We start from the raw sequence: 21,406 nt of genomic DNA, 5'->3' as shown, positions 1-21,406 counted from the left end.
ACACTCCTGGTCAACAAATGTAAATAAACAAAAATAAATAAACAGTGAGTAGCAGCACAGCCAGCCAAGCAGGAGGCTGGATCAACTGCTTAGTAAAAATCATGCTAAAGAACAGCTCACTTTGGTACTGAAACTCTCGAGTTGGATTGTCATTGTGGAGACATAACTGGTTTCCTGTCTTAGTGCTACAGTGTGCACATCACACAACAGTAGAGTTGTATCACTCTACTTTCACAATTACCTCTGTCCAGTACACTAAAAAGCCTAACAATCTTCATGGTTGTAATGTTTGTACGTTGAGCAAATCACCAAGGTGGTACCTGTTTATGCATGTGTATTTTTAGTTGCCAGTCCTTTGTACTGGCAAATTTAGCAACAGTTTTGCTATACTTACATTTGCTCTTTTTCTTATTTCTGTAGCCTCTGCTAAAGTAAAATATTTAGTCATCTTTATTTATGATGTTAACATCAGTTCTCTAAAAATGAAAATGGTAATTTATCAATACCACCATACCATTTATTAAGGTTAGTACTTCTAATGGAGACAAGGTTTGCTTATGTTAACACACTAAAATAATTTTAATTCATCTGAACTACAGTCTTACTTCAGTCAGTGCTGAGTACAACCACAGTTGAAGTACGGTTGCAAGACCCAACATAGCCACTGGAGGACACTTGTTCACTGCTCTAAATAATGAAAGTGAATGTACTGTAATGATTTCTTGCCTTAATACATAGAGCTCAATGCTGCAGTGAATATTACTATGTTATGCTTTTTTAGCAAGAGTTTCTATGTCAAAAGCCCAGCAGTACACCCATATTTTAGCTTGTTATTTTTGCTTTGTTCCTAAATAAGGCTATCATTGTTTTGTTTTCTTTTCAGTTTAAACAGTTTCTCCCTTTTGTGTTTGCTGGAAACGCCTGATTAAAAATAATGATTTAACATACATCCAATAGAAAGGCTAAACAGGAAAAATAAGCTCCAGAGAAGGTAATTCTGTCATGCACCGGATCTGCAGGGACACTTACTTTTCTATTTTTTTAAATTTTTGCCAGGTAGGTAGACTGGCTCAAGGACCATTTTCATCTACAACCTGGGCATAACCTGGGCACGAGACATATATACATGTCAGATACTGAAAAATGACAATACAAGACAGATAGAAAAAAAAATGTCAGTGATGAACATTTCAGTATACACATAGCATTGTAGAACTTAATTCTGTCATTGAATAAACAATTCCACTGTATTTTGGCAATAAACAAAAAATTAGTAAGAAATATTTATAGCTCAACAGTTGTTGTGTCTTTCGGCTTTTCCTGGTTAGGATTCGCCAAAGCGGAACTCCGGTCCGCTAATGATTGGCAGTAGAGTTTTACGTACTGGCTTGCCGGGCCTAACGCACAACCTTCAACGAAGGAACGCCCACTTACGCATGCAAACTATTAATATCTCAGCGGGGAGGGCCTTCTGTGTAGAGTCTGCATGTCCTCCCCATGGTTGGGTGGGCGTTCGAAAGACATGCGTAAATGGGCGTGCCTTCGTTGAATGTTGAGCATCGAACTGGCACCTCGGCGTTTGTGAAAATCTACTGCCAATCATTAGCGGACCGGAGTTCCGCTGTGGCGACCCCTAACTGAAAGACAACAACAACAACATTTAAATATGTACATATTTATATGCCTTGCACGAAAATATCATACGTGTATGAACATAAGGCTAAATGAAGTTAAACATTAAGTTGCATGGCATTAAACATGATATAGGGATTTTTAATCATTATCTCCAGAGCAGGTGTATTTCATTTACTTTTCAGGTCCACTAATCCTTTTTCCAGAATAGGACTGGAACAGGAGGGAATTTGTACTGCAGCAACATTTAACATACTTCTGTTGTTTATTTCAAGCTGGGTTAGGATTCAGACAAGGGAACCTTCATGATGACTTTTTTTAGTTGCTTAAGTGAGAGTGTGTATTTCTGGATTGTTTTAACCTGAAGCATAGTGTCTTTCTTTGTTTTAAGCCTACCCTGCTAATCCAAATTAAATGATAGTTTGTAAGTAAGTGTTGAAGGATGAAGATTTTGTTTAAGCTCAGTTTCTGAGATCCAAAGTATGTCTGACATATTTTGTAGTACCCAATATTCTATGATGTCCCATTCCATTTCAATACTCTGAGCACTGAAGTCTCATTCATCTGTGGGAATGTCTGCAATTTGACGGGTTGTTAGAAGAAGAAATGTTACTAGTTGTGATAATATATTGAATGCCATTAACTAGAAAGTGAAATCAGAGAACTGATAGAATATATTAAAGTTGTCTGGTTAGTACTGGCTCTAAATGCATGTGAGGTGTGCTTATCATGTATTGTAGGTATGCAGTCCTCTACATTAAGTGGGCCTGCAGTGGAGTTAATGTCCCCCTACAGTATTTAGTTTAATATTGCTAGATAACAAAATAACTTCTGTTTTCTTGAGGACTTTTGAATTGATTTATAAAGTAATGATGACCGTTCAATTTTGGTTGCAAGCTGTTTTTAATTAGATATGGTGGTGCATTTTGTAGAATAGGTCATATAGAAACTGAGGTGTGATATTATAATGGATTATTACTTCTTCTTCTTCTTTCAGCTGCTCCCATTAGGGGTCGCCACAGCAGATCAACTGTTTCCATTTCATCCTGTCCTCTGCATCTTGCTCTGTCACACCAACCACCTGCATGTCCTCTCTCGCCACATCCATAAACCTTATTTTAGGCCTCCCTCTTTTCCTGTTACCTGGCAGCTTCATCCTTAGCATCTTTTTCCCAATATACTTGGCATCCCTCCTCAGCACATGTCCAAACCAACGTAATCTTGCTTCTTTGGCTTTGTCTCCAAACCTTCCCACCTGGTATGACCCTATAATAGGGTCATAGGTTGGTACTAGGCTATCGGCCCTAAGGCCTATGCAAGCCTAGCCATAACAATTCCCTGGATATTTCTTCCCACAATATTTAGTTCTCTTATTCCTAATTCCTAATCCTGTCCATCCTCGTCACACCCAGTACAAATCTTAATATCTTCAACTCTGCCACGTCAAGCTCTGACTCCTGCCATTTTGTCAATGCCACTGTCTCCAACCCATATAACATAGCTGGCCTCACTACCCTCTTGTAGACCTTCCCTTTCACTCTTACTGGTAATTGTCTGTCACAAATCACTCCTGACACTCTTCTCCACCCACTCCATCCTGTTGGTACTCTCTTCTTCACCTCTCTTCCACACTCACCATTACTCTGAACTGTTGATCCCAAGTACTTAAACTCATCCACCTTCCCAACCTCTACTCCCTGCATCCTCACCATTCCTCTATCCTCCCTCTCATTCACACACATATATTCTGTCTTAGCCCTGCTGACCTTCATTCCTCTTTTCTCTAGAGCATATCTCCACCTCTCCAGGGTTTCCTCCACCTGTTCCCTACTCTCACTACAGATCACAATGTCATCTGCAAACATCATAGTCCACGGGGACTCCTGTCTGATCTTGTCCATCACCACTGCAAATAAGAAAGGGCTCAGAGCTGATCCTTGATGTAATCCCACCTCCACCTTAAACGTGTCCATCACTCCCACCACAGACCTCACCGCTGTCACACTACCCTTGTACATATCCTGTACCACTCTTACATACTTCTCTGACACTCCCGACTTCCTCATGCAATACTACAACTCCTCTCTAGGCACCCTGTCATATGCTTTCTCTAAATCCACAAAGACACAGTGCAACTCCTTCTGACCTTCTCTGTACTTCTCCATCAACACTCTCAGAGCAAACATTGCATCTGTAGTGCTCTTTCCTGGCATGAAACCATACTGCTGATCACTAATCATCACCTCCCTTCTTAACCTAGCTTCTACTACTCTTTCCCATAACTTCATGCTGTGACTGATCAGTTTAATCCCTCTGTAGTTACTACAGCTCTGCACATCACCCTTATTCTTAAAAATCGGTGCCAAAACACTTTTTCTCCATTCCTCAGGCATCCTCTCACTTTCCAAGATTTCATTAAACAATCTAGTTGAAAACACCACTGCCATTTCACCGAAACACCTCTATGCTTCCATAGGTATGTCATCTGGACCAACAGCCTTTCCGTTCTTCATCCTCTTCATAGCTATCCTTACTTCCTCCTTGCTAATCCACTGCACTTCATGATTCACTATCTGCACATCATCCAACCTTCTCTCCCTCTCATTCTCTTCATTCATCAACCCTTCAAAGTACTCTTTCCATCTGCTCCTCACAGTCTCCTCACTTGTGAGTACATTTCCATCATTAACCTTTATCACCCTTACCTGCTGCACATCCTTACTAGCTAGGTCCCTCTGTCTAGTCAATCGGTACAGATCCTTTTCTCCCTCCTTAGTGTCCAACCTTTTATACAACTCTTCATATGCCTTATCCTTAGCCTTCACCAACTCTCTATTTACCATGCACCTCATCTCCTTATACTCTTGTCTACTTTCTTCATCTCTCTAACAATCCTACTTCTTCACCAACCTCTTTCTCTGTATACTCTCCTGTACTTCTTTATTCCACCACCAGGTCTCCTTGTCCTCCTTCCTCTTTCCAGATGTCACACCAAGCACCTTTCTAGCCATCTCTCTTATTAGCTCTGCTGTAGTTACCCAGATATACCAGTGCCTGTCTTAACTCTTCCCTGAACATCCCCTCACAATTACCCTTTTTCAGTTTCCACCATTTGATCCTTGGTGCGGCCCTCACACTCATCCTCCTCTTCTTGATCACCAATGTCATCCTACAAACTACCATCCTATGCTGCCTAACTACACTTTCCCCTGCCACCACTTTACAGTCTCCAATCTCCTTCAGACTAGCCCTCCTACATAAGATATAATCCACCAGTGTGCATCTTCCTCCACTCTTGTATGTCACTCTATGCTCCTCCCTCTTGTTAAAATACGTATTCATCAAAGCAATGTCCATCCTTTTCGCAAAATCCACTACCATTGACATTCTGCATTCCTTTGCTTAACACCACACCTACCCATCACTTCCTCATCCCCTCTGTTCCCTTCACCAACATGCCCATTGAAATCTGCTCCAATCACCAGTCCCTCACCCTTGGGTGTAGTCATCACCACTTCATCCAATTCACTCCAAAATTTTTCTTTCTCATCCATCGCACACCCAACTTGTGGAGCATATGCACTAACAACATTCATCATTATACCATCAATTTCCAGCTTCATAAACATCACTCTATCTGACACTCTTTTCACCTCCAAAACACTCTTAGCATACTGTTCCTTGAAGATAATGCCTACACCATTTCTCCTTCCATCTACACCATGATAAAACAATTTGAAACCGCATCCATTACACCTAGCCTTGCTCCCCTTCCATCTGGTCTTTTGCACACACAATATACCAACCTTCCTTCGGTCCATCATATCAGCTAGCTCTCTCCCTATACCAGTCATACTGCCAACATTCAAAGTTCCGACCCTCACTATCACAGTCCTAGCCTTTACCTGCCTTCGGGCATGCCTTCCCGCTATTATCCTCCTTCGGCCAACAGTAGCCCAATTTCTGCCAGCCCCCTGTTGGCCAGCAGTACTGGTGGCAGTCATTGTTAACCTGATGACAGTAATATATTGCTAGTAAGCTATTGAGAGTTAATTTCCAAACACCAGTTAGTTTTTAGCTAGGCATGTAAATATGACCAATATTATGGGAATGGAAAGATTATGGAAGGATTTTAAATGTAGAAGTATTTGTGAATGATGCTTGGATTACAGTAATATATAGTTATTGATAATTATTAAAGTAGTAGGATATGAAACATTGCTACCAGTTTGCCTTTTCAGCAAGTTATGCCTTGTTGCTAAATGAATATTACTAGTATTAACAGAAGAGGAGATACTGTTAACAGCAAAAGAAGATGCAATGAGATGTTCAAAGGATTATCCTTTGCTCTTCCCAAACAATAAAGCTGAGACATGCAGCTGCCAACTGAGATTGTGTGAATTAGAAATAGTGTGTTATACTATGCAGCTTTAACTGGAAAATGGGGATTAGTGGAGGGGGATGTAGGAGCTGCTTGCCTAGTCTGTATGATATGCATTTGTACCTAGAAACAAAAAGTTTGTATGTAGGGGAAGTGGATATGTGTAAGGATAGTAGATGCATGTAGGAATGGGAGACATATGTTGGGGTAGGAGTAGTATATATATCTATATCTATATATATATATATATATATATATATATATATATATAGCTGTGTGTGTGTGTGTGTGTGTGTGTGTGTGTGTGTGTGTGTGTGTGTGTGTGCGCGTGTGCGTGCGTGTGTGTGTGTGTGTGTGTGTGTGTGTGTGTGTGTGTGTGTGTGTGTGTGTGTGTGTGTGTCTATTACTTTATTAGATATATGTAAAGGTAGTAGATTTATGCATGGATAACAGATATCTGTAGAGGAAGTAAATGTATGTAGGGTGGTACAGTGGTGTAGCAGTTAGCATTGCTGCCTCACAGCAAGAGGTTCTCTAGTTTGATTCTCAGCTGGGGTGCCTTTTGTGCAGAGTCTGTATGTCCTCCCTGCATTTGCATGGGCTTTCTCTGGGTGATCTGGTTTCCTCCCACATTCCAAAGACATGCAGTAGTTAGATTGGATGTGCTAAATTGGTCCTAGGTGTGAGTGTGTACCTGCGGATGTGTGTGGTGTACCCTCCAAGGAGGGCTGGGCCTTAGCCTAACGTCCTGAGCTAGTAAAACCCGTAACTGCTACAAAAACAAGTACTGAAAGGTGCTTATTGCCCAATGTACCACATGGTGCATAAACAGGAAAGAGAAAGACAGAGAGAGAGAGAGAGATATGTAGGGACAGAAGGTATCTGTAAGGGTAGTTAGTAGAATTAGACTAGTCTACTAACCTAGTCAATAAAAGATGTTTGACTTGGTAAAATAATAATGTACCCTGCTGTTACAGGTAATATTTGTGGGGCTGATGTCAGTTAGTACAGACAGAATTTTTTTTCTGTGCAGAGATGAGAAATAGATCTTGCTACCACCAGTGTTACACTTGGAGAGATACTCTTAACTGACATCAAAGTGCAAGGAGTATAAACTGTAGTGTAGCTATGGTGGGGTGATAGGGGAAGCCACCCCAGACGCAAATTGTTAGGGGACATGATCAATCTTCAGAGCAATATCAGCATTCATAAATGAATGTCAGTATTGTACCTGTGGTTAGTTTTCTTTGCATGGCATAAACTGTAGCAGCCACTTGCTGGATGAAAAGAGCTTTTGCTTTTTTTTTTTTTAATTTAGCCTTAGCAGTTTCTGCAGTTGAAAAGGAAGGTGTATTTTTGTGTATTTTTTTTCTTCTCAATTATGGGGAGAGAGCCTTTTTTCTGGTCTTCAGCTAGAGTTGGGGGTGCCAGATCATTGGAACTTTGTATACATATATTTGTTCTGCTCTTATTTGATAGTCCTTCTTCCTCTACCCTCTCCTTAAGCTTTCTTCTTGAACTGTCATGCATACAACTAAGCCATCAGAGGAGTGAAATTGTAATGGCATATTATAAATTTGTCAATGAAAATTTATCAATCTGCCAATTTAGTAAGCAGTATCAGTCGCATAACAGGTCACATACTTGCCTTGTGTGCAAAAGGCTGTGGGTTCTATTCCTGGACCAGGCAGATCAATTACTTACACTGCAATGTAGCATAAGGGTTGTACTCCATTCCTGAGTGTGTTCAGATGATACTGTAAACAGATGCCCCATCTGCTTTAGTTGGTAGTAGCTCATGTGGATTTAAAAGATGCCACGGCACCTATTGAAAAGAGTAGGGGTTCTTTATATACAAAAATAACTCTTATTTATAAAATATATGCATATTTACAAATATTTACATATGTACACATATATAAATATACAAATCCATGTACCCTTATTCATAATTTCCTTTACAATCATGCTACATTTTCATCCCTATAAGACCCCCACAACTTTTTCCATAACCGCCATCTGCTTTTACTTAAAATTGTTACCAAAATCCATTTTCCATTAAACATAATTTCATTTATTCTTTCATTATATATAACCCATATAACATAAATTAGCTTTTTATCTATTCTTTAAACATATTCTTTATTTCTATTCTTATAATATAATTATCTAATCATATCATATCCAATCAGCTATCTACCTCCACACCTTTGTCATCACTGGTACAATATGCTGATGACTCCACAGTTATCATCTTAGCCAATACTCTGAACTACATACTTCAATTCAAAACTCCTTCTTGTCTATTGAAAACTGGCTTAAACCAAACCACCTAATTCTAAACCCTAAGAAGATGAAACTTTTGCTCTTCATCCCTAAAACTATGAATCATCTTAAACCTTGTTTCTCTATCTCTTCCCTTAGTAATACACCTATCACAGTAGAAACTCACACCAAACCTTTTGGGGTTATTATTGACGTTCAGCTGAAATTTGACCTACATCTTCTTAGTAACATTAAGGAAACCCACCAAAAACTTGGACTGCTCTATAGGAATAAAAACTTCTTAGCCAGTAAAGCCAAGATAGTCCTTGCCCATGCCTACCTACTCCCTTGGCCCTCTTCAAAAGGAACCTTGATGATTGGATGGCAGATAGGAAATTCACCCCGGGGATCATGTCAGTCGCCCTGCTAGACATGGGTCCAGGGAAGTAAATACTTTGGGAAGAAATAGCCAGGGAATTGTTATGGCTAGGCTTGTATAGGCCCTAGGGCTGATAGCTTAGTACCAACCTATGAACCAACCCTCCTCTATGGCTCTCAAATTCTTACCAACTTACAAATCATACTTCTTTCTAAACTTGAGTCCACTTAGAATAAGGTGGCCAAATTTGCTGCTGAACTCCCTTACCATTCCCATCACTGCTTAGCACTCAGGAAACTAAACTGGTTAGAGTTTACCCATAACCTTCTCCTCCCTCAGCATCAGGTAATTCATTCTATACTGTACCAACCCTCTTTCTGTCCTAGCATTTCCTCTATCATATCCCCCTACTCCCCCCACTCCCCACTTAGAACACTTCGGTGCTCAGAACAGCATATTCTCACTATATACAAGCCAGAAATGAAAATCACCAAGAACCTTTACAGCTATTCCCCAGCTGAGAGTTAGAATAAACTTCCTTTGGAAATTCAAACTACTAAGCCTAAACACCAGTTCAGAAATGATGTAAAAAAGCATTTTAGCAATTTATAGCTATGTCAGTGCAATCACCCCCCGATTTACTTTATTCCTCTCTGCCTTCTTTCCTCTCACTCTTCTTCTATACACATACCTCCTCATTCCCTTTCTTCTCCACTAGTGTTTTACTATATTACCCTTACTAGTTCTATCATCTGCAGCTTTTTAGCTGATTCTGATGATGAATGTAATTTCTGCTGATGTATGTACATTTTTGACTATGTATTGAACTTTGATGTACTTATTCATTTATATTTTCATATCTATTATTGTAAACTTGTTTTTACCCTTAGTAACTACTGTTAATATAGCTATGTATTATGTATATGTACTTCTTTAGTCATGTAGATATGTATGTGGAGCTTTTCTCCTCGAGTCTCCATTGAAAAAGGACTTTGACCCAGCTGGACTAACCCGGTCAACAAATGTCAGATAAATAAATAAATAAATAAATAAATAAATAAATATCCATGTTCATTTTATCCACTTCTTTTATATCTTCAAAAAATCTTCTGTACATAGTTTTCCCCATAACTTTTTTACTCTTTTACATTTCAAAAACACATGTTCTGTAGTTTCTTCTAGTTGACAATGTAAATATATTCTATCACTTTTCTTTTTATATGGCATATTTCATTTTACTGTCAATTTATCTATTACCAGTCTCCACAAAAAATCTTGACATTCTACTTTCTGATTGTGCCATTTGCTTTTTATATTTATAGCTTTCATTTTTTCATCCATTAAATTTTCCCATGGTTTTAAATAGTAATGTTTTATCATTATGTTCTTATACCATACTTTTCTATTTTTTTCTATATCAGTTTTTATTTTTCAGAAAATATTTTTTCTTGGTAACATTGTATTTTTTCATTTATACACTCTTTTTTGTCTTTTACTCTTTTTTATCATACTCCAAAAGTTATCATACTTATATTTATACAATTTTACTACTAATCTCTCATCTTTTTCATTTATCCACTTTAATAAATTGTATGAATTTAATGAAGCAGTGCATACCACTGGGTTAATTAACCTTAAGCCTCCTTTTATTTACATACAAAACTATTCTTTTTACTGGGTTTAATCTAGAACCCCATATAAATAAAAAAAAACATATCTGCAATAATTCCTTTTCAAATACTGTTGGCAACATAAATACACTTGCTAAGTATGCTATTTTCCATCAGTACTGAATTTATCAAATAAGCCTTTTTTCTAATTGATAATTTATATAATCTCCAGAAAAGACTTGCTTGCTTTATATCTGCTATTGTTTTTCCCATTCAATTCTATTTACATCTTTATTCCCAAATTGTATACCCAACACAGAAATTTTATTAATTGTAAAATATGTACCCCCGATCTTTACTATGTCACCTAAACCTTTACTTTTCTCTTTATTTAAAGCCATCCATATCATCACTAGACACTCATTTGTGCAAATTATTACTTTTTTCATCCAAATTTTTTTTTGCAATTCAAAGATTTAAAGATTCAAAAAAACTTTATTGTCATTTAGGAAACACAAGTGCTAGCTCTTTTACAAGAAAGAACAAACACAAAAAGGCAAGACATGATAGGTATTAAAGAATAAACAGTAACTATAGTACAAACATACATGTCTAAGTAGCTCACACACATGCTTGAACACTATTTATATAAACTGGACAACATTGAGTACTAGATGATTAACACATGAAAAGCAAAGTATGCTATACACAGAGGTTAGAATGGGTGATATTCCACATAAGGAAGTTATTGGAATTGCACTTGAATGAGAATATATTAATTTAGTATGCAATAAATAAATAAAATTACTGTATGAAAACAAAGGAAAGAATGAGAGTGTAACAATATAGTTTTGATACATCCATATTTACATCTGCATTAATGAGTCTTATTGCAGATGGATAAAAACTGTTCATAACAACTATCATAATGTCATCTGCATATGTTAACAGAACTGGAATTCTTAATCCCTCAGGTGTTATATACCCCACCTCCTTCATTTTGTAATTTATTTCACATACTATCACATTCATAACTAATGCAAAGAGTATACAACTCACTGGACATCCCTGTCGTACACAACTTTTCATATGTACCTATTGGCTTAACCAGCCACGTACAAGTATTTTTACATTATTAGTAAATGCTGACATACATAATTTTATGACTTTCACACTTATATTATAGTCTTTCATCATTACCCACATGATTTCATGTCCATTTGTGTCAAATGTTTTATGAAGGTCTCCTATCATGATTTTTACTTCTTCTTTTATGTTCATAATGTCATCCACAATTTCTCTATCATTAATAATTCTTGACAACTCTTCCCCTTTATACTATATATGCTATCTTCCATAATATTTTCATTTTAGTTTCAAATCCCTTTTGTGTTATTTTCATAAAAATCTAATAATCATTACTATTCAATACTACTGGTCAACAGTTTTATAATTCTCTTCCATCTTCCTTAATCCACATGCATTTAAGTATTTCACTACATAATTCTTTATACACAAGACCTTCATTTAACAATTCATTCAAAATCTTTAAAAAATATTTTTTGCCAATCCCTTAAAATTTTATACATTTCACCATATTCCATCTAGGCTGGCAGCCAAATCTAGATTTACTTGTCCTAATACTTTATCTGGCTCATTTAAAAATGTCCTTTTCAACTCTTTATTCTCTTTTTCTGTTAACAGTTTTACTTTCCATGTTTTTTTTCAGTACATTCTTTTTTCTTTAAACATTTCTTGTACATATTGTACTTCACTATTTATTATCTTTTCTTGAGTTTTTTCTATTTCTCCTTTTACATTTTTTATTCTCTCATTACACTACCATCTTCCTTTACTAATCTGCTTAAGTAACTTGACACTTCTCTTTTTCTTTGTAAAAATCTCTTTGGTCATATAACAATTATTGTATTTTTCTTGATTTCTTTCATATAATTATTTTTCTTTGTCTAAGTACTTTCTATCACTCTGTTCTAAATCATCCAATGCATTGTTATATGTTCTTTTATATTTTTCTTTCTCTAGATTTTCTCACATTATATTACCACTGTAAAAAAAAACATTTTTTTATATTTTTCCTTAAATATCATCCACCATTCAGAACTGATTTTATAAAATGTTCTCATAGCAATGTGATCTTTCCATAACTGTAATAATCTCTTTCTTTCTTCATTCCATGCTTTCCCATTTATCCTTTTTATTCCTTTGCTCTTTTATATATTCCTTGTTTTCTTTTATCTCTTGGCATTTTGCAAGATGATCAGAAAATCCGGTTTCAACTACCTCCCCCTTTCCTATAAACTAAACGTTCTGATACTATAAAATAATCTATTTTAGTTCTATACATACCCCTTTTATAAGTCCATTAATTTTTGTACCACATCTTATAACTTCTAACATTTTTCTTATATCACTTCCTTTCTTTTTACAATCCCATCATAAATCACAAAGATTCCTGTTATTATAATATTCATATTTATCACTACATAGTCTAAAATCTGATGTAAAAAGCTTTCCCTTTCTTTTCAGTTAGAAATAAGCATATAGTATTGTAGTTCTATATACTTGTCCTTTCCATTTTAAATCTGCAATGTTTAATCTTCCAATTTTTGCTGAAGTTACATCTAATAGCTTTACTATATTGCTTCATAATATAGCTATTTCAGTACATCTCTCATTTCCCAAATTCCAGATTATCATTCCTCCCCATAGTTTTTCAGTTTGCAGTCTTTCTTCATTTGTTGAAACTGCTGTGTATTCAAATATAATGATAATGCATGACATAGAAAAAGCATGGAAAGAATGGCAGAAATATAAAAAACTTCAATGTCTTGAAAACTTTCAGAATACTTTGCAATCATACTAAAATGCAAATAAACAAAGACAAAAATATACTATAATAACTTTCAGAATAATACTAAATACAACCCTAAAAAAATTTGGATAGCCATTAAAAAAATCATACATCCCAGCCAAAAAATTGACCCAAACCTCTCTCAATAATTGCTCATCATTCAAAACTATGATACAGTTCAATTCTTATTTAATAGATAGTATAGCATTTCTAACCAAGGATTCATCAACATCTAATGCCAGCCCAACAGCCACATATCACCGCATCTACTTTCACCTTCAAACCTGTATTTCCTAGAAATCATGACATTAAGTGTGATGTATTTAAATGTAGGAAGTTACATTTAAAGTATTTTTTAGAGATTCTCATACAGAAGTTGATTTAGTTAACTGTGATGATAGCATGAATATTTCGTGTGAGAGTTTTTATACTTGTGACTCTGATAGCTTGCCTAATGCCTATTGTAGATTGGATACACATAATATTTGTATAAACAGTGATTTTGTACCGCCTTTTTTGAATGAAGAAGTAGCCCATTGCTCTAATATGTTAAACTATGTGACTGAGGATGTGCTTACTGACTTTAATAGGAACAGATATCAAGTTAATTGTAATTTATCTGTTATGGAATAGAAAGCTCTTCAAAATTTAAGTAAAATAAGGGAAATTGTTTTCAAACCCTCAGCTAAGGGAAATAAGTTGGTTATTATGCATTATACTCAATATCTAGATATGTGCATGGAACATTTAGAGGATGATGAGATATATGATAAGATTGTTATGTCCATTTATCAGCAAGCTTTGGCTGAATATGTTGAGCTACTACTAAAAGGTAATAGACTTGGATATTTTTCATATGCAGATGTAAAAAAGAAATTTAACCCAGGTGGATGTAAAATGGCCCATTTTTATTGCCTCCCCAAGATACATAAAAATTTAGTTAAGCCTCCGGGGAGGCCTATAGTTTCAGGTTGTGAGTATTTTACTCACAAATTAGGTTCATTTTTGCATAGTTATTTAGCACCTGCAGTTTACATCTTGCCATCCTACATTCATGATGTATTTGACTTTTTGGCTAAAATAAATGATGTTAAGTGGAATGATAATATGTACTTTTTCACTATTGATGTTAAAAGCCTCTATACAAATATTATCCATAATTTTGGCTTGGAAGCCCTACGATTTTTTTGGGGAGTAAATCACCAGTAACAGAATATATAGTTGAACTGGTATATTTTTGCCTTATTCACATTTTTTTTAATTTAACAACAATCTTTACAGGCAGAAACAAGGCATAGCAATGGGGGCTGCATTTGCCCCCATGTATGCCAATTTGTGTATGGGCCTTTTTGAAAGTGAATATATTTATATAAATAAATTTTTTTGTGATGATGTCATTAGATATTTCAGATATATTGATGATTTAATTTTTATAGCTGAAGGTGGTTTAGAACTGGTATCCCATTTTGTTGAAATGTTACATAATAATAGGTTTGGTTTGCAATTTGATGGTCTTAAGTTAGGTATGTGTATTCTTTTCTGGATGTGGCCATCAGCATTAAATATGGTACCGAGTTATCCACTTCTGTACATAGAAAATGTGATCATGGTACACAGTATGTACATGGTGATAGTTGTCATCCCTCTCATACTATTGAAGCACTCCCCTATGGTGAAATGCTCAGGATTCCCAGACTGTGTAATAATATTTGTGATTTCAAATGAGAATTAGGAATAATTGTATATATGTTTTGTAACAGAGGCTATAGGAAAAGTTTACTTGAAAAGAGTTGGAATAAATTGTGCAATATTTCAACTATAGGACGTCATATTAATGACAGACATTATTTGGCCCCTTTTAGATCTAGTGATAGAAAAGACAAGGACCTTATTTATTTTGTTACGACTTTTGGATGTTTCAGCAATATAGTTATAGAGCAGGTTAAATACCATTGGAAATATTTGTGTTCCTTAAAAAATGTTTCTTCCTGGTTGAATGCCACTCTTGGTGTTTCATACAGAAGGGGGAGAAATATTCATAACTTCTTAGTGAAGGGTGGATTTTGTATGTCATCTATTATTGTACCACATAGTTTACATTTTACAGGGACTACCTGTTGTAATAAGTGTAACGCTTGTAAATTTATAGTTGAGTTTTCCAAATATTAATAATATTTCGTTTCAAACTTGGAACAATTTTTCCTGTGACACTCAAGGTGTTGTGTATGCTCTTAAATGCCCCTGCAATTTATTTTATATTGGGGAAACAAAGAGGGCATTTAAAGTGAGATTACTGGAGCATGCAAGGGATATTTATAATCAGAAATTAGAAAGTTCTATTGCAGCACATTTTCAACAGTTTCATAAGAGCAATAATGAAGGGTTACAAGGCACTATTTTAGAAAAAAATAAATGTGTCATTATATGATATAAGCAATCTTAAAAAACTGCTTCTGATTAAGGAAGCAGTATACATTCTTAAGTTTGATACTCTGTACCCACATGGGTTGAATGAAGAGTTAAAGTGGAGATTGATAATTTAATTGCTTAATTGTTTTATTGTCATGTTTTTTAGTATTTAGGCAAGTTCTTTTATGATGTTCCTTTACTCCTTGAAGGCTTTTTTAACCGAGACATCAGAGAGAGAGAGATACTTGTGCTTTATTGTGCAATAAATTTGCTGTGGAATCTGTGGCTGGTCATATGTTATCTATTTGTTTTCACTTGTGAGGATACATTTTATGTCTTTATGGCCACAGACCCACATTACAACTTGCCTCGTGTTCTTTGTGAGACCATTGGTGATGGATCTCAATTATCTTTGGACAGTTTTCTCAACTCTGCTCCAGACCATAATCCGCAGGTGAATCATGGGGCTGTGAATGGTTCCATAGCTACCACTACATGGGATAAATGGGAGTAGGACAGAAATAAACGCTGCCAGAATCCATTTGACATTGTTGGTAGAAAATTACCTATGTCTATATCAGAAGAAAGTAAGTGTCCTTTTGACCAGTTAGAGAAGTGTATTTGGAAAGAGACATCTACTTTCTTTAAGATGTCTGTACTACAAAAATATATAGACCTAGACATTACACCGAGGGGGCTGAGAGTATTTAAAGACCCAACTCTGCCCTTTGATCTACAAAATGCTGCTGATGTGCAATTTCACAAGCTCTGGGTAGCAGCAGCACACAGGTGTATGCTGGAATGGGTGAATATCTTGTTAGATCGTGGCAGGGTGAAACAACAGGAGTTGAAGGACGAGATTAAAAAAGTGTGTAACACCATCTCTTTAGGAACATATGCTAATGTACTTGATGTCTTTTTAAATTACATTAATTCAAAATTAAAGAACTATGAAATAGAACTGGTGGATAGGAAGAAACACAAACTACTTTGAGATCTCCGTGACTATGAGAATGGAAATGCGTTTATCTCTAGAGCCAATTGGAAGAAAGCTCACCATCATGTGAGGTTTCAAAGGCTGGAAGATGGTTCTCATTCATATGATTCCTCATTTTCAGGGGGACATTTTACATCAGGGGATGAAGAGCTAGATATTCAAGGTGAGTACCCTGTTTTACCATCTGCACAACAACCGGAAAGTTTTTAACAAACTTTTTGTCATGTTAACAACAGCTATAGGGGAGGGAAACAGGGTACAAAATGGACTCGTGAACAACAAGAGTATTTTCAAAGGGACTTCTATCCCCAGAGGGGATATAAAAGAGGTAAAAGATAATTTCTTATCCTCTCAGGACAGTTATGTTATTAATTTATCTGGGCATGTTTTCACTGATTGTGAAATGGCAGTTTTGAACCTAGGTCTTAAGTTTATTCCTACTGTATTTCCTAGAAATCATGACATTAAACGTGATGTATTTAAATTCAGTAGGAAAGTACATTTAAAGTATTTTTTTAGAGATTCTCATACAGAAGTTGATTTAGTTAACTGTGATGATAGTATGAATACTTTGTGTGAGAGTTTTTATACTTGTGACTCTGATAGCTTGCCTAATGCCTATTGTAGATTGGATACACATAATGTTTGTATAAATAGCGATTTTTTACCACCTTTTTTCAATTAAGAAGTAGCCCATTGTTCTAATATGTTAAACTATGTGACTGAGGATGTGCTTACTGACTTTAATAGGAACAGATATCAAGTTAATTGTAATTTATCTGTTATGAAATGGAAAGCTCTTCAAAATTTAAGTACAATGAGGAAAATTGTTTTCAAACCCTCAGATAAGGGAAATAAGTTGGTTATCATGCATTATACTCAATATTTAGATATGTGCATGGAACATTTAGAGGATGATGAGATATATGATGAGATTGATATGTCCATTTATCAGCAAGCTTTGGGTGAATATGTTGAGCTACTACAAAAAGGTAATAGACTTGGATATTTTTCGTATGCAGATGTAAAAAATAAATTTAACCCAGATGAATGTAAAATGGCCCATTTTTATTGCTTCCCCAAGATACATAAAAATTTAATTAAGCCTCCGGGGAGGCCTATAGTTTCAGGTTGTGAGTATTTTACTCACAAATTGGGTTAATTTTTGCATAGTTATTTAGCACCTGCAGTTTACATCTTGCCATCCTACATTCGTGATGTATTTGATTTTTTTGGCTAAAATAAATGATGTTAAGTGGATAATATGTACTTTTTCACTATTGATGTTAAAAGCCTCTATACGAATATTAGCCATAATTTTGGCTTGGAAGCCTTAAGATTTTTTGGGGGAATTCACCAGTAATAGAATATACAGTTGAATTGGTATATTTTTGCCTTACTCACAATTTTTTTAATTTAACAACAATATAGGCAGAAACAAGGAACAGCAACGGGGGCTGCATTTGCCCCCATGTATGCCAATTTCTGTAGGGGCCTTTTTGGAGTGAATATATTTATAGAAATTTTTTTTTGTGATCATGTCATTAGGTATTTCAGATATATTGATGATTTAATTGTTATAGCTGAAGGTGGTTTAGAACTGGTATTCCATTTTGTTGAAATGTTACATAATAATAGTTTGGTTTGCAATTTGATGGTCTTAGGCATGTGTTTTCCCTTTCTGGATGTGGTTACCAGCATTAAATATGGTACCGAGTTATCCACATTTGTACATAGAAAATGTGATCATGGTACACAGTATGTACATGGTGATAGTTGTCATCCCTCTCATACTATTGAAGCACTCCCCTATGGTGAAATGCTCAGGATTTCCAGACTGTGTAATAATATTTGTGATTTCAAATGAGAATTAGGAATAATTGTAGATATGTTTTGTAACAGAGGCTATAGGAAAAGTTTACTTGAAAAGAGTTGGAATAAATTGTGCAATATTTCAACTATAGGACATCATATTAATGACAGACATTATTTGGCCCCTTTTAGATCTAGTGATAGAAAAGACAAGGACCTTATTTATTTTGTTACGACTTTTGGATGTTTCAGCAATATAGTTATAGAGCAGGTTAAATACCATTGGAAATATTTGTGTTCCTTAAAAAATGTTTCTTCCTGGTTGAATGCCACTCTTGGTGTTTCATACAGAAGAGGGAGAAATATTCATAACTTCTTAGTGAAGGGCAGATTTTGTATGTCATCTATTATTGTACCACATAGTTTACATTTTACAGGGACTACCTGTTGTAATAAGTGTAAAGCTTGTAAATTTATAGTTGAGTTTTCCAAATATTAATAATATTTCGTTTCAAATTTGGAACAATTTTTCCTGTGACACTCAAGGTGTTGTGTATGCTCTTAAATGCCCCTGCAATTTATTTTATATTGGGGAAACAAAGAGGGCATTTAAAGTGAGATTACTGGAGCATGCAAGGGATATTTATAATCAGAAATTAGAAAGTTCTATTGCAGCACATTTTCAACAGTTTCATAATAGCAATAATGAAGGGTTACAAGGCACTATTTTAGAAAAAAATAAATGTGTCATTATATGATATAAGCAATCTTAAAAAACTGCTTCTGATTAAGGAAGCAGTATACATTCTTAAGTTTGATACTCTGCACCCACATGGGTTGAATGAAGAGTTAAATTGGAGATTGATAATTTAATTGCTTAATTGTTTTATTGTCATGTTTTTTAGTATTTAGGCAAGTTCTTTTATGATGTTCCTTTACTCCTTGAAGGCTTTTTTAACCGAGACATCAGAGAGAGAGAGATACTTGTGCTTTATTGTGCAATAAATTTGCTGTGGAATCTGTGGCTGGTCATATTTTATCTATTTGTTTTCACTTGTGGTGATACATTTTATGTCTTTATGGCCACAGACCCACATTACAACTTGCCTCGTGTTCTTTGTGAGACCATTGGTGATGGATCTCAATTATCTTTGGACAGTTTTCTCAACTCTGCTTCAGACCATAATTCGCAGGTGAATCATGGGGCTGTGAATGGTTCCATAGCTACCACTACATGGGATAAATGGGAGTAGGACAGAAATAAACGCTGCCAGAATCCATTTGACATTGTTGGAAGAAAATTACCTACGTCTATATCAGAAGAAAGTAAGTGTCCTTTTGACAAGTTAGAGAAGTGTATTTGGAAAGAGACATCTACTTTCTTTAAGATGTCTCTACTACAAAAATATATAGACCTAGACATTACACCGAGGGGCCTGAGAGTATTTAAAGACCCAACTCTGCCCTTTGATCTACAAAATGCTGCTGATGTGCAATTTCACAAGCGCTGGGTAGCAGCAGCACACAGGTGTATGCTGGAATGGGTGAATATCTTGTTAGATCGTGGCAGGGTGAAACAACAGGAGTTGAAGGACCAGATTAAAAAAGTGTGTAACACTATCTCTTCAGGGACATATGCTAATGTACTTGATGTCTTTTTAAATTACATTAATTCAAAATTAAAGAACTATGAAATAGAACTGGTGGATAGGAAGAAACACAAACTACTTTGAAATCTCCGTGACTATGAGAATGGAAATGCGTTTATCTCTAGAGCCAATTGGAAGAAAGCTCACCATCATGTGAGGTTTCAAAGGCTGGAAGATGGTTCTCATTCATATAATTCCTCATTTTCAGAGGGACATTTTACATCAGGGGATGAAGAGCTAGATATTCAAGATGAGTACCCTGTTTTACCATCTGCACAACAACCGGAAAGTTTTTAACAAACTTTTTGTCATGTTAACAACAGCGATAGGGGAGGGAAACAGGGTACAAAACGGACTCGTGAACAACAAGAGTATTTTCAAAGGGACTTCTATCCCCAGAGGGGATATAAAAGAGGTAAAAGATAATTTCTTATCCTCTCAGGACAGTTATGTTATTAATTTATCTGGACATGTTTTCACTGATTGTGAAATGGCAGTTTTGAACCTAGGTCTTAAGTTTATTCCTACTGTAGTTCCTAGAAATCATGACATTAAACGTGATGTATTTAAATTCAGTAGGAAAGTACATTTAAAGTATTTTTTTAGAGATTCTCATACAGAAGTTGATTTAGTTAACTGTGATGATAGTATGAATACTTTGTGTGAGAGTTTTTATACTTGTGACTCTGATAGCTTGCCTAATGCCTATTGTAGATTGGATACACATAATGTTTGTATAAATAGCAATTTTTTACCACCTTTTTTCAATTAAGAAGTAGCCCATTGTTCTAATATGTTAAACTATGTGACCGAGGATGTGCTTACTGACTTTAATAGAAACAGATATCAAGTTAATTGCAATTTATCTGTTATGAAATGGAAAGCTCTTCAAAATTTAAGTACAATGAGGAAAATTGTTTTCAAACCCTCAGATAAGGGAAATAAGTTGGTTATCATGCATTATACTCACTATTTAGATATGTGCATGGAACATTTAGAGGATGATGAGATATATGATGAGATTGATATGCCCATTTATCAGCAAGCTTTGGCTGAATATGTTGAGCTACTACTAAAAGGTAATAGACTTGGATAGTTTTCGTATGCAGATGTAAAAAATAAATTTAACCCAGATGGATGTAAAATGGCCCATTTTTATTGCCTCCCCAAGATACATAAAAATTTAATTAAGCCTCTGGGGAGGCCTATAGTTTCAGGTTGGAAGTATTTTACTCACAAATATGGTTAATTTTTGCATAGTTATTTAGCACCTGCAGTTTAGATCTTGCCATCCTACATTCGTGATGTATTTGACTTTTTGGCTAAAATAAATGATGTTAAGTGGAATGATAATATGTACTTTTTCACTATTGATGTTAAAAGCCTCTATACAAATATTA

Source organism: Protopterus annectens, chromosome 11.part0, assembly GCF_019279795.1.
Source record: "Protopterus annectens isolate FY-2018-M chromosome 11.part0, PAN1.0, whole genome shotgun sequence".
NCBI classification, from domain to species: Eukaryota; Metazoa; Chordata; order Ceratodontiformes; family Protopteridae; genus Protopterus; species Protopterus annectens.
The sequence above is the reverse complement of the archived record's forward strand: the minus strand, read 5'-3'. Positions refer to the sequence as shown.